At 36.5% G+C, this 27,007-nt stretch overlaps 1 long non-coding RNA gene across 1 annotated transcript in view; it reads right to left on the reverse strand.

Moving 5' to 3' along the window:
- The window catches only part of LOC131194174 (uncharacterized), a 79,318-nt gene that overhangs the window by 47,530 nt on the left and 4,781 nt on the right, over nucleotides 1–27,007 (reverse strand). Inside the window, exon 3 of the long non-coding RNA XR_009154117.1 lies at nucleotides 5,195–5,257. This is a non-coding gene — a long non-coding RNA (uncharacterized LOC131194174). The remainder of the gene's footprint in view (nucleotides 1–5,194; nucleotides 5,258–27,007) is intronic.

The following is a 27,007-nucleotide window of genomic DNA, read 5'->3' on the forward strand; positions in this document are numbered from 1 at the left end:
TCCTAACAACAGTAGATTTGGGATGGAAGAGACTAGAACGATAGAGAAGGCAGGAAATTATTTTTGTTTTTGTTTTAGTTTAGTTTTTTTTCACTTTTCTGTGAGCTAGGTTTTCTTTCTTTTTCTTTCTTTTTTTTAATTGGCTATTTTTGAGTTAGTTTAAAAAGTTTTTCCATCATAAGACAATTTTTCTTTTCTTTCCCATGACCCAAATAAATATTGGTCTTTGCATTTTTTCTCTTTTCTTTGCTTAGTCTTCATTTAGCATGACCTCTTTATTTTTTTAATGGAATGTAAAAGGCTTTAGATGTCCTTCCAAGAAATATATAGAAATTTATTACAAAGAGAAACATCTCTTAACTAGGAGATAGATTGGCCAAATATATGTCAGTAGAAATTTCAGACTTTCTGGGATGTGATTAATGAATGTGCAATATAGTGGTGGAATAAAAGCTAAACAATGCTTAAAAGAATTTTTTTTAAAAAAAATATTGGTAAATAGTTTTAATAAATATATTGTCATTTAGCAGTTGTTATTTTCCCACTAAAGATTGGCCAGATATATGATACAGGTATTTTCGACTTATTTTCATTTTATATGGGTCAGATAATTATGGCTGGAATTTTAATAAAGTTTCAGATCCTTTGATCATCATTGTATTCTACTTAAGTTTAATTTCGTACTTAAAATATTATAAACTTATACATCAAATAAGTTTGGCAGCTATATGACAATCCTTAAATCCTTTAAATCCCTTAAATCTTGTAAATCCTTAAATCCTTCTTAAATTCTTCTCAAAAGAATATGGATTATAGATTAGTTTATATACATAGAAACTCTCTGATCCTAATGGTGGTTTGGAACGTCTTTAAGACATATATATGTACTTATATGGTTACTTGTGCTTCATGGAAAAAGAAAGATAAATAGCATACAGACCTCCAATAAGACAATTGGACGGGGGAATTAAAGAGATTTTTTGCTGAGGGAACTTTTGAAAACAACTACATCAGAGATATATAAAGCTTTTATGGATGTTAACTTAATTCGTCTTGTGTACTTGGTACAGAATATTTATTGCATCATTCAAAAAAAATGGGAGCAAGGGGAAATACTGTAAATTATTAGCTTCGTGATTAAAATAGCTACAACAAAGTAATATTCTTATTATAAAGGATATTGAGGCTAAAACATATTTTCATAGTAAAAAATGATACCAAAATAGCAATTGCAGCCACAGCCAGAAGAATACAGGCAATCTTACATTACATTATCTATTCTTCCCAGGCTGGTTTTATGAAAAGTTGACAAATATCTAATACTAGATTATTCATTGGTATTTTGTATATTCATTCAGAATCACTAAAATCAACAGTCATGGTTTAAGCAGAGGTGAAAAAGCACAATGAAAGTTTGTGACACCATTTTTCTCCAGATATGGATTTCTGTCATTGTATTTAAGTATAATACCCAACTCTTTCTATGATATTACAAATTATTCAGTTATTCGTCTATAAAGATGGCTCATGGAGCTAAACAAAGATGCCGTTTTTCTTGTTATATTTAATTTGATATTGATGTCAATGGCCAGCCGTACAGACACACTGAACAGACTTCAGTGAATATAAGTGTTCACAGAACACAGGACTTTTTTATATGATGGTGTTTATTATGTTTAATTGACAAATATGTATGTTTCATATCAATACTTTTTAATGTTTTGCAACAGCTAGAAAATGTAAGTCTCAATATTTCATACGGTTCTATTGGTTCTACTGGAAAATGTAAAAGTGGAGGTTTTGGTTCTACAAACTCTTTTAACTATTCTGAAATAGTGATTCCAAGGAAAGTTAACAGAAAGCTTACTTTGAGGGATTTTGTAGTGGTCACATTTTCTTAGCCCAACCTACCTCTGGGATTATTTATACAAAAAAATGGGTAGAAGGAAGCACACAACACACAGACTTGAACTTCTGAATGAAGGTCAGGATATAAATCTAATGAATAAATTGAATTATGTTATTGTTGTAAGGTGGCAGGAGTGATGTAGTCAATTGTTATTGTTTGTTTCTTTTGCACTTTTTGGTATTTTTTTTACAGCCCATTTTGACTTCCTCTGCTACCTGATTTGAGTTGTTTTCCTGGGAGCAGGGATCTTAATGTTTTCTATAACTCCTGGCACCATTATTGACTGATAGTTTACAAAAAAATGTATTTTGGAATGCATTAAAGATGAACAAATTTATGGGAGGTGTTTGAATAATGAAATAAATATTTCATTTGAATAACAAATATTTTTAAATAATGAAATAAAACTGTGTATTTTTCTATCGCTTTAATTTAATTATACAGATATTACACAAATAGACTAGAACATATTTATGTGGCTAAGTTTAACAGGGATGAAACAACAAATTAGTTTTAATCTGTTAATTACAGTAAAATATCAGCAGCTATTCTAAATATATGACATTCATTGGAAGGAAATCAGGCATTTTTTGTTGAATATCATTTTTAATCTTGATATTGTTTATGAAAACGTCCTCATGAGTAAACTTACACTTATATGTGAACAAAGCAAGACTTTGTACCCTATTAAGTAATGTTAGATTTTTTTTTAAAAAAAGTTACAATTATTCAAAAAATGTTCTCAACTCAGAAAAGGAATTATATTGTCTATATACAGTAGAATAAAACATCAGTTTATGTGTTTAACATCTTCATGGATTTGTTTTATTAATCCAGTTAATTTCCAAATGTACATTTAGAAAAAAGATCTAACACAGAAAGATAGCACTTCTTCAGCCATGCCTTGCTTTATTCATCTTATTCAATTAATTAATTAATTAATTAATTAATTCTAAGGTTATATCAAAAATAATTTGCGTGGTCTTTCTGTTACTCAGAAATAAACTCTATTGTGTTCAATTGTGTTACTAAACAGTTCCTACTTTATTCTTAGTATAGTATTTTATAAATAAGAAGAAAATAAAGCATGTTTTGCCAGTTAAGGAGGCAAATGAAATGATGCCAAATATTTGTTTTCATAGATATGTATCATTTCAAACCAATGTTAGGACTGCCAAAGATAATTTTAAAACAGCTGGAAGAAATGTTATGCTGAAGTTTTGCAGATGGCTTTCAAGAGGTTCATTTCACTCCTAGGTCTTTAAGTTGTATTTTCTCACCCAGAACAATTGAAAAACAAATAGGGGTATCATTTGCATCTTCAGCCCACATCTGGTATTTCTAGTCATAGAAGCTGGCCAATATTGGAATAACCATTGGCTTTTTTTCTACAGCTTTTTCATTGTGGTAGAGCAGACTTCCAGGTACAGAAGTCAGAGGGTATCTTGGTCCTACAGTCTAAGACAAGGTCTTACAGTCCAAACACAAGGCCCAGGGGCCAGATCTGGCCTGCGATGTGGTCGGTTCAGGCCCACGGGTCCGTCCTGAAAAATGTAAGGGGCCGGCCCGCATCGCTTCGGTCCAGTCTACCCACTGCGAAGAGGAAATATTGGGCCAGCATTTATTTTATTTTTATTTTATAATTTAATTTCTATACCGCCCTTCTCCCGAAGGACTCAGGGTGGTTTACAGCCATATTAAAATACAAAGAATAAATAGCAAATTTAAAAAGAATTTAAAAACAAATATTTAGTAGGCCAATCGACTAAAACGGTCATAGACCGACATAAAACCCCTTAAAATTTACAGTTAAAATACATTGGTCTATTCAAGAGGGGTGTGTGGACCTGATGGGCATTGGATAGACTTTGACCTGGTCTATCCAATGTGAAGAGGAAACATGCCAGCAGTTTGGAGAGTGACGTCCCCCCCCCCTGAGATCAACCACAGCCCTGATGTGGCTGTCAATGAAATTGAATGTGACACCCCTGGTCTACTGGGAGGTTTGCTGACCAAAGATACTATGAATGGAAACCTTTTAAATGGGATTTTTTAAAGGAAGGTCCTAATAACGGGCACATTTTTGCAAACACGCGATCCCAAATTCATCTTTCACACTGACATTTGGGTTAGAAAAATTCCTGCCTGAAAATTTGGAAAATATTGAAAATTTGGAGCTTTACAGACCAAAGGCTAACTTACTTTAATTAATTTACTATGTTTTTATACCTAAACAATGTCTTTTTGGATGGTTTTTGCACAAAGTAAATCTACTTACTTTTATTTATTTATTTATTTATTTATTTATTTATTTATTTATTTATTTATTTATTTATTTATTTTATTTTGTCACAACAATATATGTAGGTATCATACAAAAAGATTATATAGTAAATAAATACATATATGGGTAAATATAAGGAGGTATAAGCATATATATAGGAAGAAGAAAAGAAAAACAATAGGACAGGAATGGTAGGCACGTTTGTGCGCTTATGCACGCCCCTTATCGTCCTCTTAGAAATGGGGTGAGGTCAATAGTAGAAAGTTTTTGGATAAAACTTTTAGGATTATGGGAAGAGACCACAGAGTCAGGTAAAGTATTCCAAGCACTGATGATTCTGTTACAGAAGTCATATTTTCTGCAATCTAGATTAAAGCGATTGACATTACGTTTAAATCTATTAGTTGCTCTAGTATTATTGCAATTAAAGCTGAAGTAGTCTTTAACAGGAAGGACATTACAATAGATGATTCTGTGAGTTAAGCTTAGGTCTTGTCGAAGGCGACGGAGTTCCAAGTTTTCTAAGTTTTCTCTTTTGTCACACATCAGTAATTAGCAGAGTCGGTTTGTGGTTATGGGAAGGTTATAAATAATAATCACATGACTCTGGATGCTGCAACTATCATAAATACATGGCAGTTGCCAATACCCAAATTCTGATCACATAACTAAAGTGCAGCAATGCTGTTGCAGTCATAACTATGAGGACTGTTCATCCCAGTTGTTAAACAAATATTGTAGTTGTAAATTGTGGACTACCTTTACTTACTTTTCCTCTTTAACTTTAATAATTCTATTATGCACACTCTATTGGCCATTATCCTTTGGATCTCCATATGCTACTGAACATGTCATGGTTGCTGCTGCTTATTACTAGATAGAGTTAGCCAACTCAGAAAGCAAAAGAAATAGTTGGCAATAGTGACAAGGAAGACGAGAAGGATTAATGGGACCTGTCAAAAGGAATGAAAGAAAAATTCTTTATGTCAGATTCTTTTTACCTTAAACAGCATGATCCATCATAGCAATGTCTGGTGAGATGGCAGCCATTCCATCAGCAAAGTCTATTAATTATTAACATACATTTGGAAAAGTAGCATAAAATCAGAGCACAATTGAAATTGTTGTAAAGGAAAACAAGTTAGAACTAAGACACATTCAAATAAATAGATTTAAAAGATTATATTAGGGATTATGTAAAAATATCATGGTGCATACGCGCATATGAAAGCATAAAACTATGGGAAATACAGAAAACTCTACATAAATCTTTCATGTGGCACTGATGATCTGAGGTGATGTAATGAAGTGATCTACATATTCCAAGTGCCACTAGAAGGAAGGAAGGGACTTCCCTTCAACTCAGCTGCCCAAGACTCCTTCTCTGGGTATGAGAAAGCATAACAACACTGCACATTCGTGTTCAGAAATATAAACAAACAGAAAGCATGACATTCAGAAGAAACCTGTCATAGATGTTGCTGGGTTGCACCAGGGGTGGGCTGCTGGGGGTTCGCAGAGGTTCGGGAGAACCTTTAGCGAAGATTCTGGGCAGTTCAGAGAACCCCCAAATCCCACTCCTGGCTGCTCCCGCCCACTCCACCCCTCCCAGGAGTCCCCATGTGACCTGTTTTGGATTCAGGGACGTGCAGGGCGTGTAGGAGGCTTGGGGAGGGCAAAAAATGGGCCTACTGGAAGTTTGGGAAGGCTGGAAATGGGCCCATTTCTGGCCTCCAGAGGGCCTCTGTAGCCTGGGGAGGGTGTTTTCGCCCTACCAGAGGCTCGAGGAAAGTCTCTGGAACCAGGGGAGGGCAAAAATGCGCCCCCCTGCAGTTGGGCAGGAAGCTGACTAGGCCATGCCCATCCAGCAATCGGGCAGAGAACCCCTTGCTAAAATTTTTGAAGCCCACTCCTGAGTTCCACTAATAAAAAAATGGCACATAGCACTTTGCTGTGCGATCATGCCTAGTAGAAACCAGATTCTTATTTACTTTAATATAAATAAGTATCACATTAAAGGACTGAACTTCAAACTATTTGAACAAGGTTAAATAGAGAGGAGAGCAGTAGGTAGGCATAAATTTTGCAGAACTTGAGGTTATGATCAGGTATATTATGTGTATACAAATAATTCAGGTATAAATATACATAAAGACAGCCAATTTAGTATAGTTGTTAGAACACCAGGATATAAACTGGGAGAATATGAATCCTACCTTTGGCACAGAGCCAGCTGGGCGACCTTGGCCTAGTCACTGTCTCTCAATCTTAGAAAGGACGCAATGGCAAATGACTTCTAAAAATATTGCCAAGAAAATTACAGGGAATTGGCCAGGCAGTCACTAGGAGTCCTGAGTTGAAGCCACGCAACCGCTAGTACAGAATGTCACAGTGTAGCAGTTACGGTCTTCACATATTACACCTCTGCTCTGTGATCTGTGATTCGTTTCCAATCTGCTTCTAGGTTCAGTTCAAGATGCTGTTTATGACCTATAAATCTATATATGGCCTGGACCTGGGTTATTTGAGGGACTGACTCCACTCAGTTACATCAACTCATCCCCTCAGGACCAGCAGGAGAGGAATGTTATGGGTGCCATCTATGAAGGAGTATCATTTGGCAGGGTTCAGAATTCAGTCTTTTCAGGATTCAGCCTTTCAGGTTTCAGCCTTTTCTGCTTTGGTGTTGATTGTGGATATTTTAAAAATGTTTTTATATATCTGTAGACTGTTTTTTAACTTATTTTTATTGGGTTGTTTTTATCTGTTTTGTGAGCCGCCCAGCATCGCTTAGGTGAGAATGGCAGAGACGGGGGAGGGGGGGGGGCAGAGAGACAGAGAGAGAGAGACAGATAAAGATGATAGACGTACCCATACACAAATACCGTAACCAATTCCTAGGCTGAGCCTAACCTCTAATTGCTACTTTGAATAAATTTATTCTTTGAAGTAGACACTGGTTTTGCTTTCTTGCTATGAAATATTCACCCAGCCTTTTGGAAAATATCATCCTCACAGGCTTTTGATTTCAAAGACATAATAATATGAAAGTTTGCTCTTAGCAATTTCAAATTTTCACTGTGTTTATTTTAAAATATTTATATATCTGTAGACTGTTTTTTAACTTATTTTTATTGGGTTGTTTTTATCGGTTTTGTGAGCCGCCCAGCATCGCTTAGGTGAGAATGGCAGAGACGGGGGAGGGGGGGGGGCAGAGAGACAGAGAGAGAGACAGATAAAGATGATAGACGTACCCATACACAAATACCGTAACCAATTCCTAGGCTGAGCCTAACCTCTAATTGCTACTTTGAATAAATTTATTCTTTGAAGTAGACACTGGTTTTGCTTTCTTGCTATGAAATATTCACCCAGCCTTTTGGAAAATATCATCCACACAGGCTTTTGATTTCAAAGACATAATAATATGAAAGTTTGCTCTTAGCAATTTCAAATTTTCACTGTGTTTATTTTAAAATATTTATATACTATCTTTATTAAAAAAAATCAAAGGTGCTAAAGATAAAAACTGACAATTTAAAATACTACTTTAATTTAATATGAAGAACTAAAATATAAAGTAACAGAAGTGCTAAGCTGAAGATCTAATTTATTTTGCAATTCTCATTTCATGTGATCGGATGAGGTTGTTTGTGTGAGCATGCATTTGTTTTTTTATGTATTAGAGAAATTTTTCAGGATAATTTAATGGATCAATTTGAAGTTTCTTGCACTTAGGGGGAACTGATAGATGAAGAAGTAGGGGTGAATATCCTCTCTTTTATTGCACAATCACTAGTGTCTTTCCCACACTTTAATTCAATTCTCCAAAAGGGCTTTTTTTTAACCTTGGAAAACTTGTTCAGTTAAAGAGGTCGCAGAATAATAGACAGAAATAACATAGAACTATAACAGAACTAGCACTGATGGTACTTCCCAAAACCCCAAAAAGAGTTCTTAAGAACTTTTTACGATGTGAAAAGGATGTTGAGACTCTAGAAAGTGTGCAAAGAGCAACAAAGATGATTAGGGGACTGGAGGCTAAAACATATAAAGAACGGTAGCAGGAACTTGGTATGCCTAGTTTAATGAAAAGAAGGACTAGGGGAGACATGATAGCAGTGTTCCAATATCTCAGGGGCTGCCACAAAGAAGAGGGAGTCAAACTATTCTCCAAAGCACCTGAGGGTAGAACAAGAAGCAATGGGTGGAAACTAATCAAGGAGAGAAGTAACCTAGAACTAAGGAGAAATTTCCTGACAGTTAGAACAATTAATCAGTGGAACAACTTGCCTGCAGAAGTTGTAAATGCTCCAACACTGGAAATTTTTAAGAAAATGTTGGATAGCCATTTGTTTGAAATGGTGTAGGGTTTCCTGCCTGTGCAGGGGGTTGGACTCGAAGACCTCCAAGGTCCCTTCCAAACTCTGATATTATTATTATTATTATTAAGAATGAGGAAGAAAAATGCAGGTCACTTTTATACAGGGGAAAAATTAGAGGATTTTCCAATCATTAAACAAAAATCATAAACTGCTGCAGCAATAAAAATATGCAAAATTCTGATTCTCCCAGTATTTATAGGGCACAGAAAGGTATTTCAGTTGTAACCCTTAAAATATCAAATAGCATGTTTTGGTAAGACAAAATTAACCCTGGTACTTTAAAGATGTGTAGACTTCATCTCCCAGAATTTTGGAAATTGAAGTCCACACATCTTAAAATCTGTCAAGATTAAGATACACTGTAGTAAGGCATCAAAATCAGGTTATTCCCAAAGTTAAGATCCTATACACATTTAGCTGGACATAAACTCCATTGTGCTCCATGAAGTTTCCACCTATTGAAACATGTCTACAATGACATTATTAATGTGTTATAATCCTATTTTTTTTTTATACTGGTCATATAATTTTTTTAAGTAAGCTCTTATACTAATTGAAGTTTGTAACACACATTGGCCTGAATGTGTGTTAGTCTGAAAGTATAGAAAATAAATGCATGCAATAATTAAAATGAAATTATAATTATTCTTTGACAGCTTCCAATTGGATAGCTTTCACATTCCAAACTGAAATATCTACAAATTATAACAAAGCACTTGAATTAAGAAACCATATTTCAAAGAAGCCTCATAACAATATGTTTTAGCCTAATTTTTTATTTAGAAATAATAGCCCTGAAATCTGTCAGAGCCTGAAATTCTTTGAAAGTAATACAGAATTATGTACATGTTTGCATATCTTCTAACACTTTATTCTATAAACCAAATCTCAAAAGTGCTAGTTGATATGATTCAATTTAATTCAAGGTTGAAAGACAAAATTGAAGATATCAGTGTTAGGTTAAATAATGTTGCCCGTGTACCAATAGCAATAGCACTATGGAGTGGTAGATAGACTTATATACCGCTCCATAGTGCTCTAAAGAACTTTCTGAGTAGTTTACAAATGTCAGCATATTGCCCTAAACAATTTGGGATTTTGTTTTACTGACCTCAGAAAATTGGTCAACTTCAGTATTGCAAGGTAACCTGCAATACTGCATTCTAACCACTGTGCCAGTATGTCTCATGTAATATAAGCTTTAATCATGCTACTCTTTGGAATTACCTATGTAGCAGGGGTGAAATGTAAAAAAAATTGCTACCAGTTCTGTGGGCGTTGCTTGATGGGTGCTGCTTGATGGTCATGTGTCCAGGTGGGCGTGGCACTCACTGTTAGTGCCAGGAGCTCATTCCCTCCCCCCCTCCACCAATCCTCCATACAAACTGCCCAGCCTGTTTCTGCAAAGGCAGAGCCCCCTCCCCTGCAGGGCGATCCAAAGAGGAGAGGAGGATACTACAGAAAAGGCCACCTTCCACCTGTGTCTCCCATGCCGGCTCCATGGGGCTTGGAGCTCCAAAGCAGCCCACTGGATTCCCACCCAGCCACCTGCTTGCTGGTACTTCTCTGAGAACTTGGCCCGCAGAGTCCAGTGCTCTGGGGGAAGGAGGTTCAGCCATAGTGGCACTTTTTACCGGCTTTTGCACAAATATTTTCATACATTCATTAATACAAAATATTTATGACAAATTCAAAAAAGTTTAAATATAAGGAAGAACATAAAATTATCTGTTTTCATATACAAATATAAATGCTGATTTTTAAAACCTCAAAATTAATACGCACATGAAATAAAATGCAAATGTGGCAGGACATGAAAAAGTCTGATATAGAATCAGATAAATGAATTAATAGGACTCTTGTTTTTCAAATTGTGGAGATTTCTCTTACTTGGCTTTGCACTCTAAATTGGAATTCCAATTTCATTTATTTTGTTTATCTTGTTTTATCTTTGAAATTTTGCAGAATACTGGACTTTTTAGTCCGGGAGCTAAAATGAGAAAAAAATTAAAGAAAAAAATTTATGATCTTACTTCAGTTACACATCCATTATAAAATTTAATTTCTTCTTGCAACATGTGCTGACCTAGCACAGAATAGCATTTGTTTTACAGAATACATTTTCTAAAGCAACAATCCATCACAATGGCCAATAACCAAAACAGAGGATCAAACAAACCTAATTGTGGCACTAATACAAAAAAGTAATTAGATGTTCCTGCCCAAATACCCTTTCATTTCAATTGGCTACCGCTCATCAGTTGAAGAAATTTGACTCAAAGAGGCAAATGAAGAACAAACAGAACTTGTTTCTCTCCCTCAAATTTAAACCAATAGAGCATGAAGCTACTTTTGCATTATCTACTTTAATGCTAATAAAATACAGCATTTTTTTTCTTTTTCTTTGAAATAGAAATAAATAACTATTATTCTAATAATCAAGTTTTACTCTAAGAAATGCCACTGGCAGGGTAAAAAATCAACCCAGTGTTTTAGTTCACTTCCATAATAGGGATCTCGTTGAATGCATTTTCATTTTATCTTCAAGAATACCCTGCGTTATACTGCTGAATGTTACCAAATTTCTTACTGCATTTCTATCCAAAAAGGCCACTGTTAAAATGAATAAATAAATGTAAATATTTAGAAGCTAATAGTATAATGCATAATATTTTTAACAATTAGATGAATATAACAGCAAGCAGAAATATTAATGATGCTGATTTGGTTTGTAGTCTTGTAGATAGAATATCTCCATATGTTAAGCATTAAAAGGACTAGAGCTATTTTCAGCAGGGGGAATTTCAGATTCAACTTCCCATGGTGTGAAAGATCATGGAAGAATGCAAACCCATACAAACAATACTTCACCACCATGTGCAAGTGAAATTCTGCATTAAATTGGAACTTTCCTTGAAGCAGGATGAAAGAGTAACTAGAGGGGAGACATCAATACGTGACCATGATTTATTAGCATGCCTGGTGTCACTTAAGCTATCAAATACCAGATGTAGTTAGCAAATGCAACCAGACATATAGAGATATAGCCTAGTTGTCATTTAAAAAAATAGGAGGAAATCTTATTAGTTACTCCAGTCCAAAGCCCAAAGCATCCTAAAAGCTACATGTGAAATTGTTGCATGCAAAGGATGGCTTACTCTTTAAGGAAAGTAGACATTGGGCCGTTGTTTGAGGGTAGGTTCATACCTAAACAGAATGACCAGTGGTAGGCAAAAAAGTAGTGGAAACAGGAGTGACTTTTGGCTTCCTGCAAGATTTCCCTTGAATTTCCTTGTGGGAAGCTGACAGAGAACATCAAAAACCTGCCTGCCCGTCCTGCCTACATTTCTTTTCTGTCTCTCCCTCTCTTTACTCTCTCCCTCAAATTTATGCTGGCTTCCCATTTATTTTCCTTCTGGGAAACTTGTAGGGAGAACTTCAGTAAAGAAGCCAGCAGGAAGTTGCATGCTAAGGCCAGCTGACAGCAAGTGATTGCAGTCAGGTGGAAGAAGGAGTGAAATGTTGCATGGAGGTGAGGTGTGGATCAGGAATGATACATGGACATGCATGCGAAATGCTACGTGAGTCGGGCAGGATGCACAGATGGGTGGCATAGATTGGAAAGGTGCCCCGGGGATATACAATAGCTGCTATATGGATCAGATAGGGTGCACAGAAGGACTGGATCAAGAAGGTTGCATGGGAATGCTTGAAAATGTGCAAGAAGTACTGCATGGGTCAGGGAAGACGTACAGGAACAACACAGGTCAGGAAAGCTGCATGGGAAAATGCAAGAGGTGCCACATGGGTCAGAGGAGGTGCATGGGGGAGGGTAGTGTGGGTCAGGGAATGTCTGTGGGAATGCATAAAAGATACTGCATAAGCCAGGGAAGGCACAAGAGAGATGGCAAAGCTTTGAGCACTATGCAAGGATTGTGGCATGGGCCAAGAAAGGTGCATAAGGTTTTCTTCTTCCCTTTTCCCACTTTCCTTCCCTTCCTTTTCCAGCAGGGAGGGTGAGCGATGCAGGGAGTGGTTGCCAGACTGGCTAGGAACTGTTATGGAATGTTGAACATGAAGATCATATGACCGCAACAGCAGTCAAGCACCAGCTAGCAGTACTGAAGTAGCCACAGCTTCCTCAAATTTCATCCTCTTGGGAGACTTCGGTTCTGGATTTTGGAGACATTCTGTAAGTTATCTCATTTGAGGTACCTTGGTTCAAAACCCTTTGCCCTATGATGCACTGTTTTGCCCAGTTAAAGGTCATGATAACGAGATGTTTAGTAGTATATAGATGTGAAGTACCAGGATGCTAAAACACATCCTCTATTTAAACATGGCTCTATCATTGAGAAGTAAAAGAATTCAGATGCAAATGCAACCTGAATACAACTCAGTAGTGGAATACAATACCAAAGCAGTTTCTTGTATTCAAAATTAGCAAAATTAGCAGACCAGAACAATTGTCAGGACTTAAGGAAAATCTAATGATAAATTCATGTGACTTTTGCATCTATTCATGTGACTATTTCACCATCTATTCAAATAAATAAAACAAATCCAATGCTTGGAGTCTGCAACCCAAGAAGACAGACACAGACTTCAGAGGATAGTTAGAACTGGATAAAAAACAATTACTACCAACCTGCCTTCCATTGAGGACCTGTATACTGCACGAATCAAAAAGAGGGCTGTGAAAATATTTACAGACTCTCGCATTCTGGACATAAACTGTTTCAACTCCTACCCTCAAAACGATGCTATACAGCAATTCACATCAGAACAACTAGAAACAAGAACAGTTTTTCCCCAAATGCCATCACTCTGCTAAACAAATAATTCTCTCAACACTGTCAAACTAGTTATTAAGTCTGCATTACTATTAATCTTCTCATCATTCCTATCACCCAGCTCCTCCCACTTATGACTGTATGACTGTAACCTTGTTGTTGTTATCCTTATGATTTATATTGAGTTTCCTAATATGATTTGATTGCTTATTTGTTCCCTGTGATTATCATTAAGTGTTGTACCTTATGATTCTTGATGAATGTATCTTTTTCTTTTCTTTACTGAGAGCATATGCACCAAGACAAATAAATTGTGTGTCTAATTACACTTGGCCAATAAAGAATTCTATTCTATTCTATTCTATTCTGTTCTGTTCTGTTCTGTTCTGTTCTGTTCTGTTCTGCTCTGCTCTGCTCTGCTCTGCTCTACTCCTGTTCTGTTCTGTTCTGTTCTGTTCTATTCTATTCTGTTTGGGGAGATCAGATGTAATTAATTATTAGTTGTATCCATTTATAAAAGCCATCTATGTTTTCAAAATAACTATGATGCACATATTCCAAAGCACAAATAATAGGCAATAGGAAGACAAAATCCAGCTGTTGATACAACTCAAAAATCTCTTAGTGATATGCATGAAATTTATCTCTATTTTGCCAACCAACAAGCAAAAGATGGCATTTTCCTATGCCATGTGAAGCAATGAAATACTGCTTTTTAAAAAATGCAGCACCATTTCTGGGCATTGAAAAATCTGTTTAGCTTTGAGCCAGTTTTAAAGTTTTAGTTTTGATATGTGTCCATCCACACTTCGTTAATAAGATTTTAGTCTATATCATGGGTGAAAGAAGGATTAGCAGCTCTGTTTATTAGTAACAAAGCGTGAGTTACATAATTATAACACTGCAAGTTGTACGTTTTGAAAAAGGGCAAAGGGAACACTGTGAGTCAAGCACATACAGCTTCATAATCCATTGTGAACTATTTACTACTAACTAGGCGAAATACTGAGCTTGTCAGGGGAGAAAATGGAAAAAACTTGTAAACAAGATCACAAGAGTTCATCTTGATATTTCATGGATTTATCAATTATTCCAGTAGTAAAAATCATTTCTTTTTTACTAGTGAGAGTAGTAATGTCCTTAGCTTAAATGACTCCTCCCTAAGAATACAGGAAGTTCTCAAATTATATCTGTAATGCAGCCTACCCGTTATGGTCATAAGTCGTGATGGTCATCCAGGGAGTTATCACATTTTACAAACTTTATTTATGGCAGTGGTTAAACAAACCTATTGCTTGTGTATTATGTGCAGTTTTGCTTAAAACTGGAAATAAATGCTGGTTTTTTTTAGCAAAAATATCATAAATCACAGTCATGTGATTACAGGATGCTGCAAATGGCCATAAATGCAGGCCGGTTGCCAAACACTCAAAATGCTGTCACAAGATCATCGGGGAGGGGCAGCCATCAGAACTGGGACATAAGTATTTTGGGAGGAGGGTCTGTCATAACTTCTTCAAACATGTTTATTTATTTTTTTATTGCCAAAGATAAAATGCAAAACACGGAAAAGGAAAAAAAGACTAACAAACATCCAACACTAACCACATAAAGAGAAAACTCATGTGGTGCAAAAGGAAAAAGAAAAAAAACCCCTAATACCAATTACATCTAAAATTAAACATTAAAAAAAAACCTATCCTGGCTGATTGCTGAAAGATACATCAAACATCTAATATATTCCCCTACCCTTACATAACAGATCTACAAATAGTTATAAACTATAAACTGTATTTAGCAAAAATGCCACATTATGTAAACAAATATCCCTGATGTGGAAATCTATTTAACTAATAATCGAATCGACCCTACATCTGTTCATATACCCCAAAGTTAAAACTAATCTTCAAATCCTTCTGTTAACCATCTGTCATTATAATGAATGTGTGGAAAATTTACAAACAGTATCCAGTTCCTTTTTGTCCACCTATCAAGTCCTTCTTAGGTCCTGGAATAGGCCGTTTGACGGTGTTAAAGTATTGTTGCAGGTTTAAGCTGTTCCAAGTAAATCTGCCTTTTGCAATTGATGGATAGTGATTTTCTCAATGCTGATGGTATTCAATTTTGCCAAAGCTGTTGGTATTCAATGCCCCTATTACTATTGGTACTATTTTTGCTTTCTCTTACCACAGTCATTCTACTTCTATCTGCAGGTTTTGTTTTGTGATTTTCTCCAGTTCTTTCTCTTCTGTTCTGCTCTCTCCAGGTATTTCAGTGTTTACTATTGAGATCTTTTGCCATTTTTAAAATCAGCAATTCTTAAATCTGGAGTGTTGTGTGTTGAGTGTTATATGTATAGTTCAATGAGATTGCATTAAAGTATGTCCTTCAATTTCTTGAAACTTTTGTTTTTTTCCTTCCAAATGAGATTTTGTCTCAACACCCTCTCACTCCATCAACTATCCCCTTCAGAATGATTTAGAATGGAATTCAAACTTCTTTGCATGCTATTTTGGAATTTATTGTTGCAAACATGTGGATGGTGTTGTTGTTATCATATTTTTCATTTAAAAAAAGCATCCTGGGAGGGCTACAAACCATTGGACAGATAGTTGTATAATGAGACGCAAGTAGAGTGAAAGGCATTAACTAACAGAATAACAGAGCTGGAAGGTCCTTGTCCGACTCCAACTCTCTGCCTTTCCTAGTTCATGCCTTTTGGAAACCTATCTTCCCTTTATATGTATTCTGTGATTATTTATAAGCTGCCCAGTTTTTAAAGAATCAAATGGCCTTGAAATTGAAATAAACAGTTCAACATACCAGCCTTCAGAATTACTTCATTTTTTTTAAGCAAGCTTCCCCACCCCCAAACAAATCAACTCAAAATGTTGTTTAAAAATGCCTCTTGTAGCATTTGGTTACAAGTTTATTTAAAAACATAAATTATATTTCAGTGAAGTGTGACACAAGCCTAACTTCTAAAAACGAATTACTAGTCTTTATGTGCATAATTAGCTGACATGTTATCTATCCCAGAATCCTTTTCAGACATCTTCTTCAATTCGTTTCTGAATTGATATGAAAATCATATCCTCAGTTTCAGTGAGAATTTAACAGCTAAGATGAAGAGGCATCCATTGTTTCATTGTCATTGGATACAATTTAGAAGCACATTTGTCATGACAGTTACCTTTTCAATTCTTTTTAAATCACATGTAATTGTATATTTCAATTGCTGACATCAGTGTTAATTATTATTATTATTTGTTTATTCTGTAAGAAGTGATTGTGACAACTCTACATAAGTGTGATGTAATAGGAATTATGACAAAATAGGAATCATAATAGGAATAGAGGTCTGACAGCAGCAAAACATTTTGCATTTAATGAAATAATTAAAATGAGTCACCTGCTGTTAACTTCTCTGCTTGCACAACAAACTAAATTTATAGTAACCAGGTGAATCCCTCCTTGACTCTCATTTTAAAAAGTCTTATTTAAAATGCAGCTGAAAGAATACTAATCTACAACTGGATGATCTCTTTATACACTAGTGAAAAATATTGCATTAACAAAATAGATCACTACAACAGAAAATTAAAATTTGGCGGGAAAGATTAACAAGATTAAACGATTAAGAAATTAAAATCTGAGAAAAAGAAAAAACTAACAGCTTTTTGATTCAAAAAGCCCATCCACTAATGATTCAAGCATGTCAGTCAAAATATGCAATATACTAGCAGGATACTTTGGTTTCTAAAAAAATGGAAGAGTAACTCTTTTTGTTCTTTTATTATTTTTTTAATTATTGGGGGTTTTGCTGGCTTGTATTTGTTGTCCAGAATGTTTTGTTTTTTATATGTATGTGGCATGTTGTAGCAATCAGATAGCTAATGCCTAGATAATGATGTTTGAGAACATTTATATGATACTGCCCATGTTTGAAGATATTTGGGAAATACTTTTCTCTCTAGACATGCCATTATGGAAATAAGACTATGATACACCTCCCCCCATCGATGAGGCCCACAGAGCCCTTTTTAGATTAGGAAGAGTCAAAAATTTCATCATTTGCTTTTAGAAAGCAGCTTAGAAGATACTGTTCAAAGGCTGTTGCGCCTCTTAGCTAAAGAAGTTGCTTTTTTCTCCTGTGATGACCTTCTTGGTGATTGTCTGAAGATGTTGGAATTCTGTTCAAGTAAATTAGCACTTCTGTCTTAATCTTTCTACCAACATGTACCTTAATTTGCCTGTTGAAATGAATTTTAACTGCTGGTGCCTTGTCTGCTTCTTGAATATTTGTCTTTAAATCATGTTTTAAGATATGGATGTCCTTTTGCTCATATCTGTTCTTCGTATGGTCAAGCATGATCCATAACATGTCCAGATATAAATGCCTATTTTGAAAAATAAGTGCAGAGACTAAGCAGACATATCAATGAAGACATTGCCATAGCCTGGGAAAAGATTCATTAAATTTTCCTTCTGCTGACTTGTACAAACAGTTCTTTGATTCCTTTTCATTATCACCTCTTTTTCAATCACAGTTTCCAAAGCTGCTTATGATGGAAATTTTTTATGGAATAACTATTCAGAATATTCAGAATGTGGCACTGGAAAAAAACTAATTTTTTTTAAAGTTTGAGAAAAGCTAGATATTCTGTAAGAAAAATGACATTAAAATATTTCAGACCAGGAATAATCTTATTCTAAGCCAAGAATATAGCCACTGTGCTATTTCAGGTCAGCAGGTAAAGAGACACATAGAAAATATTTAAGTGCATAATATTCATTGTAAATCTGTATTGACCTAATTACCCCATTCCTGACTAGCAAAACAGGAATTTCTACTTTCTGATGTCAAGCGTGAAATAACATATAAAGTTGCTAGGTTTTGCATGGCAGCATACAAAATCAGACAAAGAATAATTAAGCACAATTGAACTTGCCTGGGTATGGATAGTCAGAAATGACTCAATCTCAGCATTAACCATTGGCCTTGGGTTCCTCATGCCATGTCAGATATCATTCTAAAATTTTCTCAGGTTTAGCAAGGGTCTTTAAGAGAAATTATAATTTAAACTCCTTTTGTATAATTTTATTGTTGAATATATATGCATATGTATATGTACTGTATCTGTATCTGTGTATTTGTATTATATTTGTATATAAAACATTTTATATTGTTATTTCAAAATTTATATTAGCTAGACAGCTAATTTTAATCTCTTTACTTCTTGTTGTATATGTGTAGCCTGAACAAGCCCTTTAGCATAGTTTGATTTAAATATTATATTTTAGCCATTTTTTCTATATGTATTTTTCTTAATTATCCTGATATTTTCAATTTATTTTGTGTATTTTAATACCAATTCTCTTTTAGTGGTTAATGAATGCAATGAAATTAAGTATCCTTTGTCTCAGTTGAAGGAGCAGTTCTTCCTCTGCAAATTACTCAATGAACTGCTAAGTTTATCTCACAAGAGCAGAACTACTCTACCCCAAAGACCAAGAACACTTTTGGTAACTTAATAAGGGAAATTATACTTTGGAAATGAAGAAGAAAAGCATGTCCTGAGGATACTTTGATGATGACTAAGGATTATTACAGGGCATCATCACCTGTTTTGTCCTCTAGAAATGATTGCCAGTCTGCTCCAGTAATTAGGCAGCCAGGGAGTGCAGATAACTCCCAGTTTCTGTCCAAATTACAAGCTTCATTACAAGCAGAAAGAAATACAAAAGAAAAGTTGATTGGGTGGAAGAAATCATCCTGCACATTTACATCAGAAAGATGGACAACTTGCTAAATATCTCGTAATATTAAATATGACCATTTGAATGAGCATTGTATTAAAAGTAGATTACATAATGACTGCAACAACCAGTCAGGTAGGGTGGGTGAGAAGTGGGATGCACATCTTACCTTGCCAGCTCTGTCACATTCCTCATTGATGTGTCCAGGGAAACATGTTGTAAAAGAAAAGTTCTCACGAATTCAATCAAACTTCTCAAAGTCGCAAGAAGTTTTCTTTTACAACGTGTTTCCCTCGACACAATGGTGAGGAAAGCCATGGAGCTGGAAAGGTAAGACGTGCATCTTGCGGCTCAACACATCCCACCCCACCCCAATGGCAATTTCCCCACTGTCTCCTTATCAAGAGGGGTGGCAGGTGAGGTGGGGGAAAAGCGAGACATGGCTAATTTGGGGGTGGCAAGTGGGGCAGGCGAGAAGCTGGATGGTGTCTTACCTTTCCATCTCTGTCATGTTCCTTGCCATTGTGTCCAGGGAAACAGGTTGTAAAAGAAAACTTCTCATGAAGTTGGCTGGGGAAAAAACCTAGAATTGAATTAAAACTCCTACAAGATTCTAGAATTAAAGGAGGCTTTGGTCTTCCAGATTGGGAACTCTACTATCTACTATCAGGCGGCAGCAGTAACATGGCTCAAAGAGTGGATAAATTTAAAAAATAGAAGAATATTAACGATAGAGGCACACGATCTTCAGCGGGGCTGGCATGCCTTCATTTGGGAGGGAAAGAACAAAGCTCACAAATATTTCCAGAGACACCAGGTGAGAGATACCTTATTAGAGATGTGGATGAAAATTAAAAGAAATTTTTATACAAAAATCCCCAGATGGATATCAACTATGGAAGCAATGGTCTACCCTAATTTAATTAATTTAAATAGAATAATAACTTATAAAGAGATTCTAGATGGGCAAGGGAAGCTCAAATTTAATTGGGAATTAACAGCACAGGGAATTAAAATAGACTGGTGGCATTACCTACAGATCCAGACAAATTATAAAAAAGATTTAGAACAATATGGGTTTCAAAACAAGCAACAGAAATGGACAAAATATTAACAGGGACTGAGGAAAAAAGGATCCCCAAAATGTATAACTGTCTCCTCAAATTTAAAATGGAGGAGGAAACTGAAAGAAACAACGATAATTTGGGCAAAAAAATTCAGCTATAATATAGAATTGGAGCGTTGGGAAAATTATGGGGAAAAAATTATAAAATGACGATGTCGGCTGCATACAAGAAGAACATCTATAAAATGTTTTATAGATGGCATTTACCCCCAATGAGATTGGCCAAGATGTTTCCTAATAGCCCACCAAATTGCTGGTAATGCAACCACCAACAAGGGACATACTACCACATATGGTGGACGTGTCCCAAAGCCAGAGATTACTGGTTAAAAATTAAAAAGTGGTTGGAGGAAATTATTGAACTAAAAATTGACATGAAACCTGAGTTATTTCTTTTGGATATTATAAAAGGAAAGATGAGTAAAGAAATTCAATACCTCATGCTCCATATAATCACGGCAGCCGGAATTAAATTTGGCCAAAATTGGAAACAACAATATACTCCATCAAACACAATGATTATAAAAAAAGGTGCTAGAATGTGCAGAACTGGACAAATTAACGATGGAATTGAGGGACAGAGAGGAAACAATAAACCATGAGACATGGAATAGGTGGTATAACTGACTGGAAAAGAAGTCTAAAATTAATGTATAGTGAATGTTAGGAGAAGAGAATATAATGAAAATATATATATTTCGTGTGTAGTAGATATGTATATATTGAATATATTATATAAATAAGTACTTAAGAAAGAAGAACGTATATGTACACAATAACCCGAATGATGTAATGAAGAAAAAATTCCCAGAATGGAAAGCTATAAATGTGTAATTGTGATTTTAAAGGTGAAAAATGTTGAATAAAAAAAAAAGAAAAAAAAAGAAAACTTCTCGCGAGTTCGAGAAGTTTGACTGAACTCACAAGAAGAGTTTTTTTTTACTATGTGTATCCCTGGACACAATGATGAGAAACACCATTGAGCTTGAAAGGTAAGACACGTGTCTTGCTTCTCGCCCACCCCACTTGCCATTCCCAAATTGCATCCCTAAAGAGGGTGGGTGGCTAAGCAGAGGCAGGAGCTCTGCCATGCCCGGCAATGGGCGGGCCAGAAGAGACAGCAAGGGGAGCCATGTCTCCTTCCATGCATCTCACTTCTCCCCCGCCCCATCTGTCAGAAATGGGGCTGAGATTCTGAGACTCATCGCACTGCTGCCACCTTGTGGAGCAGGACTCTGCAGCACTGCCACAAGATTTGACATACCAGCGCAGCCGTGAGCAGCAGGATGCCACCTGTGCTGGCATGATGAAGCTCCTGGTGCTGCTGCAGTTCGTGCATGCAATGGCACAACAAGCCTTGCAAAGTCATGCTCCACAAGGCAGTGGTGGTGACGGGACACATCAGGGTAGTGGTGCCCAGCCACTCAGCTGGCATGAAGAACAGGGAGGGGGGGCAGCAGTGATGATGGAACATTCAGTCCCACACTCACTGCCTCTTCCACCTCCAAAATAATAAGACTCCCCCCCCCAATAATATGGCCAAGCCCTTATTTTAGGGTGCAAAAGAAAATAAGACCCTGTCTTATTTTGGGGGAAACATGGTAAATAATTATTTGTTACTTCAGCTTGAGAAAGTTCTTACCTTGCAATTATAAAATTACAGAGATTTGGTTGCTAAGGGAGAAAACTTGTGCCTTCCATTCTACGTTATAAGGTTATGATCAAACATAAAAAGTAAAAGAAAATAAACTATAACAAAAACATGTTGCAGTTGTGTAGTCCTCAACATGATATTGCAGTTTTATCTTTTCCATACAAAATATTTATAATTTATATATAAAGAATGCATGAAAGATTTTATACGTAAGAGATACAGTATATTGTCAAATGGGAAGGAAGAAAAAATATTGAGAAGTGTTTTCCCCAAAATGTTATGGCTTATTAAGTATCGAATAAGTATATAACCTCATAATGCAATCTGATATAAATAGTAAAAAATAGGAAAGACAAAAATAATTAAATCACTATAATGAAACAACAATTAGATTAGATGAAAGTCCGATTCCTTGCTCCTCTTCTGGAAAAAAAATGTTTAGAATAAATATTGTCAAACAATATATATTGGAAATGAACTGCAAACAGGGTGTACATTTCTTTCCAATATTATTTAACTTTTCTTGCTAGTAACTTTAACCCTCCTGCCACCAAGTGAGTAAAGGATTCAAGGAGGCTTAGATAAATTCCAAGTAATTTGGATAACTATTTTTCTTATCCAGCAGAGGGCATGGGAACTTTGTTTGGATTGAGCTTTTTATCAGGAAACATGTATGTACTGGTGCTTTTTGTTCTTTTTCCCAAAGTACCCATGACATTTTTATTACTTGGATCTTTCTGAACCTCTGTACCATTAGAATTTTCCCCATACTCTGATCAGCATTTAGAAAATGTTGTCTCAAATTGTGACCTTCCATTCATTTTATTAGAATTGTTTCTATATGATTTACGTTCCAGCATCCTCAAAATTTGTCTTAACAGAAAGCAACACTGCTAAGTAGATAAATCTCTCCCTCTCTCTCTCTCTCTCTCTCTCCTTCTGACAAACAAAATCAATGGGAAATCCAGACTTATTTAACAACTATGTTACTGTCTTAACAACTGAAGTGATTCATATAACAATTGTGGCAAAAAGATTATAAAATGGGCAAAATTCACTTAACAACTGTCTCACTTAGAAACAGAAATTTTGGGCTCAGTTGTGGTTGTCAATCAAGAATTACCTATATTTAGGAAGCAAATGATTAATTCAGAGCTCCACTGTTCTTTTTTTATATATATTAGCATATGAAGTTGGTGTCTGTAACATGTAGAAAAATACAGAACAGGAAAAAAGAGAGAATACAGAGTTGGAAGGGACCTTGGAGGTCTTCTAGTCCAACCCCTTGCTTAGGCAGGAAACCCTACACCACTTCAGAAAAATGGTTATCCAATATCTTCTTAAAAACTTCTGGTGTTGGAGCATTCACAACTTCTAAAGGCAAGTTGTTCCACTTATTAATTGTTCTAACTGTCAAGAAATTTCTCCTTAGTTCTAGGTTGTTTCTTTCCTTGATTAGTTTCCACACCTTGCTTCTTGTTCTACCCTCAGGTGCTTTGGAGAATAGTTTGACTCCCTCTTCTTTGTGGCAGCCCCTGAGATATTGGAACACTGCTATCATGTCACCCCAGTCCTTCTTTTCATTAAATTATCAATTAAATCTCTCTTCCACCCCCACTTTTAAATATATATTTTAACACTGCATTTTTTTTTGAAAAATCATAACGTACAATTGTGCGGATTATAATTATGGGAGAAATATTTGACCTTCTATAACATCATCCATAAATAGTAACATAGGTAAAGGTAAAGGTTCCCCTTGCACATATGTGCTAGTTGTTCCTGACTCTAGGGGGCAGTGCTCATCTCTGTTTCAAAGCCAAAGAGCCAGTGCTGTTTGAAGACGTCTCTGTGGTCATGTGGCCGGCATGACTAAACGCCAAAGGCACACGGAACGTTGTTACCTTCCCACCAAAGATGTTCCCTATTTTTCTACTTGCATTTATTATGTGCTTTCGAACTGCTAGGTTGGCAGAAGCTGGGACAAGTAATGGGAGCTCACCCCGTTACGTGGGACTAGAGATTCGAACCGCTGAACTGCTGATGATTGACAAGCTCAGCATCTTAGCCACTGAGCCACCACTTCCCAAAATAGTGACATAGCACTGATTAATTATGCTTTTTTTGGCATCCAAGTTAGTCTGTCATTCTTTTTGGCTTAGGTTAGTTATAAAGATTTGACTTTTCCAGAGGCGCCACCAGGGTCGCGACGAGATGGTCGCAAATCCCGGAAGCTCCAGGGGGAGTGCCGATATCCCCACTGTTATGGGGGTCCATCATGGACCATAGCTATCCCACAGGGACAGCGAAGAAAAAAGGAACTGCCTGAGTGAACAGGGAAGTTGCAAATTCCCTGCAGCACAGGCATTTTAGCCTTTGACCCAGCAATGAGGACTGAAGCCATTACAAGCTGCCAAAGTTGGGATGGTCACATAAGATTGTGCTGGAGGTTGAAGCAGTGAATTGGACAAAATATTGAAGCCAGGTGAGTGAACACCAACTCATGGTGAGGCACCTTAAAATTGATATCTGCAACAAATTTTTAAAACCCTGGAAGAGCGGCTAAATTGACAAGAATTGTTAATACAATAGAATAAAAGAAACAGAAGCAGTACCCAAAGACCTGACAAAAATTTGACTTTTGAAATTGAAGTCCAGATCCTTGAAACAAAAAGGGAAAAATGGAATCTTTAATTAAAGCTGGAATTTGGACAATTTGGAAGCTTTTAATAACTGATTAAAGATCATAAAAAGGGAAAAAAGGAAAATAAAACCCGAGGATTTTAAATTTGACTTTGATGGAATATCTCTGATTTCCTTTTTCCTCTATGGATTGGAATTAACTAAACTTTAAAATTAAAGCTATGGATTTTAAATGGGACTAATTGGAAAAAGTAAAAAATAAGTTCAAACAAAACAAAGTGCGGCTCTAAGTAAAAGAAGCAAAATGGATACTTTTGTTAATTGTGAATTGGAACTGTGGACTGCAAAGTGATACCTTAAGTCAGAAGAGGAAGTACAAGCACTTTGGTCATTGTTGAAAACCTATGGCTGTGATAAGACTGGTGAGAATTTTAAGGGAGGTTTCTACCAACAAGCTATTTGACCTTCAAAAGAACAACTACAATTTCAAAGAATGAAGCAGAGAACAACTGAAAATAAGAGAAACACACAAATGATTTTGATGCTGAATTTTTAAATAAGGGTGAAAATTTAAATGAGTTTAAAGAGAGAGAGGATAAGATGTATAATGAAGGGGAAAATAAAAAGGCAAACAGCATAGAGAAACCAGAAGGTTACATTGGGATTAGTAAAAAAAAAAAAGAAATTATTAAGAGGGAGATAAGAATTTTAAACAGAAAAGTATTGCAAGTAAGATTGGGCAAAAATAAGAAGGAAGGAACAAGGAGTAACAGAAAGGAAGAAAAAAATATAAAGTCAAAAGATTACTTAGAGATTAGTGCAGGGGTGAAATGATACCGGATCGGACCGGATCGGATGAGTAGGTAGTGGAGATTGGTTCTGGTTTGCCGATCCGATAGCAATCGCTGGCTGGCCACGCCCCCGAACCACTCCACGGCCCACAGTCCAGCCTTCGCAAATTGGATACCAGAACAGGCAGCTCGCAACCTGCTCGCCCTTAGGTCAGGGGCCGGGGCCAATTCCCCGAGGCCCCGGAGCCGCCGCCTGCCCCAACTGGGTCAGGGAATGCACCATTCCCCGACTCCGGCCTTTCCCTGGAGCTGCCGCCCGCTCTTCCTTTGCCCACTTGCTGCCCGCTTGCCGCCTGTTCCCCCTTCGCCTTTGGTCAGGGCCCAGGGATACCTCATTCCCCTGAGACCCCAGAGCCACCCCGTGTTCGCTGCCTGCCTCAACTGGGCCGGGGAATGCACCATTCCCTGACACCAGCCTTGTCCCGGAGCCGCCACCCGCTCTTCCTTCACCACGCAGCGTATACTTACTTTCTTCCAGTGGCTGGCTGCCAGGAAAGGCAAGCATCCAAAAGTTACTGGAGTCCCTCTCCTTGAATATGCTGCCACCATTGCTGCTTGTTCCATGCACCGGCTGTGCAAGCGCACATTGTTTATTTCATTAATTTATCAGCGGCAGGTTGGGTGTGCGCTTGCACAGCCGGCGCATAGAACAAGGCGGCATATTCAAGGAGAGCAACTCTGGTAACTTTTGGATGCTTGCCTTTCCTGGCAGCCAGCCACTGGAGGAAAGTAAGTATATGCCGTGTGATGAAAGAAGAGCAGGCGGCGGCTCCGGGACAAGGCTGGTGTTGGGGAATGACGCAGGTGGCGGCTCCAGGGCCTAGGTGAAGGGAGAACAGGTGGCAAGGGAAAGGGAAAAGGCAGAATAGAAATTTTTGGGTTATATGTATATTGTGTTTTTATCGGGCTGTAAACCACCCTGAGTCCTTCAGGAGAAGGGCGGTATAGAAATTAAATAATAATAATAATAATAATAATAATAATAATAATAATAATAATAATAATAATAATAATAATAATAATAATAATAATTGTTATTGTTATTATTATTTCCTTATTGGGTTCTGTGGGGGGTTGTGACTGAGTGGGCATGGCTGTGAGTGACATTGAGTTGGCCACGCCCACTCAGTCACAGGACACACCCACAGAACAGGTAGCAAAAAATTTTAGATTTCACCCCTGGATTAGTGGAGAAAAGACAAAAATGGGGGAAGGGAAGAAAAGGAGAGTGGATGGAAATACAGGATAAATAAAGAGACTGAAAAATTTTAAGAGGAGGAAGGAGAAAAAGAGAAGGGGGGGAAGAAAATACTTAAGCAATGAGTGTGGATTTTAACATGAGAAAAGTTGATTGAAGGTTATGATAGATCTTTAGTTACAATGATATTGAAAAAACTATCCTGTAAATTTTTTAAAATTAAAATTCTGCTTGTTCTCTTCTCCCTTTTCTTTTCTCTGGATGATACATAATAACTTACAAAATGTTATTGTACACAAAGATATGATTAATGACGATGTTTAACTGAAAGATGTAACAGAACATATACTAAGGGGGGAATAAAAGGGTTTGATATAAATGGGAATAGAGAAAAGGGGGGGGGG

This window comes from Ahaetulla prasina, chromosome 3 (assembly GCF_028640845.1).
Source record: "Ahaetulla prasina isolate Xishuangbanna chromosome 3, ASM2864084v1, whole genome shotgun sequence".
NCBI lineage: Eukaryota > Metazoa > Chordata > Lepidosauria > Squamata > Colubridae > Ahaetulla > Ahaetulla prasina.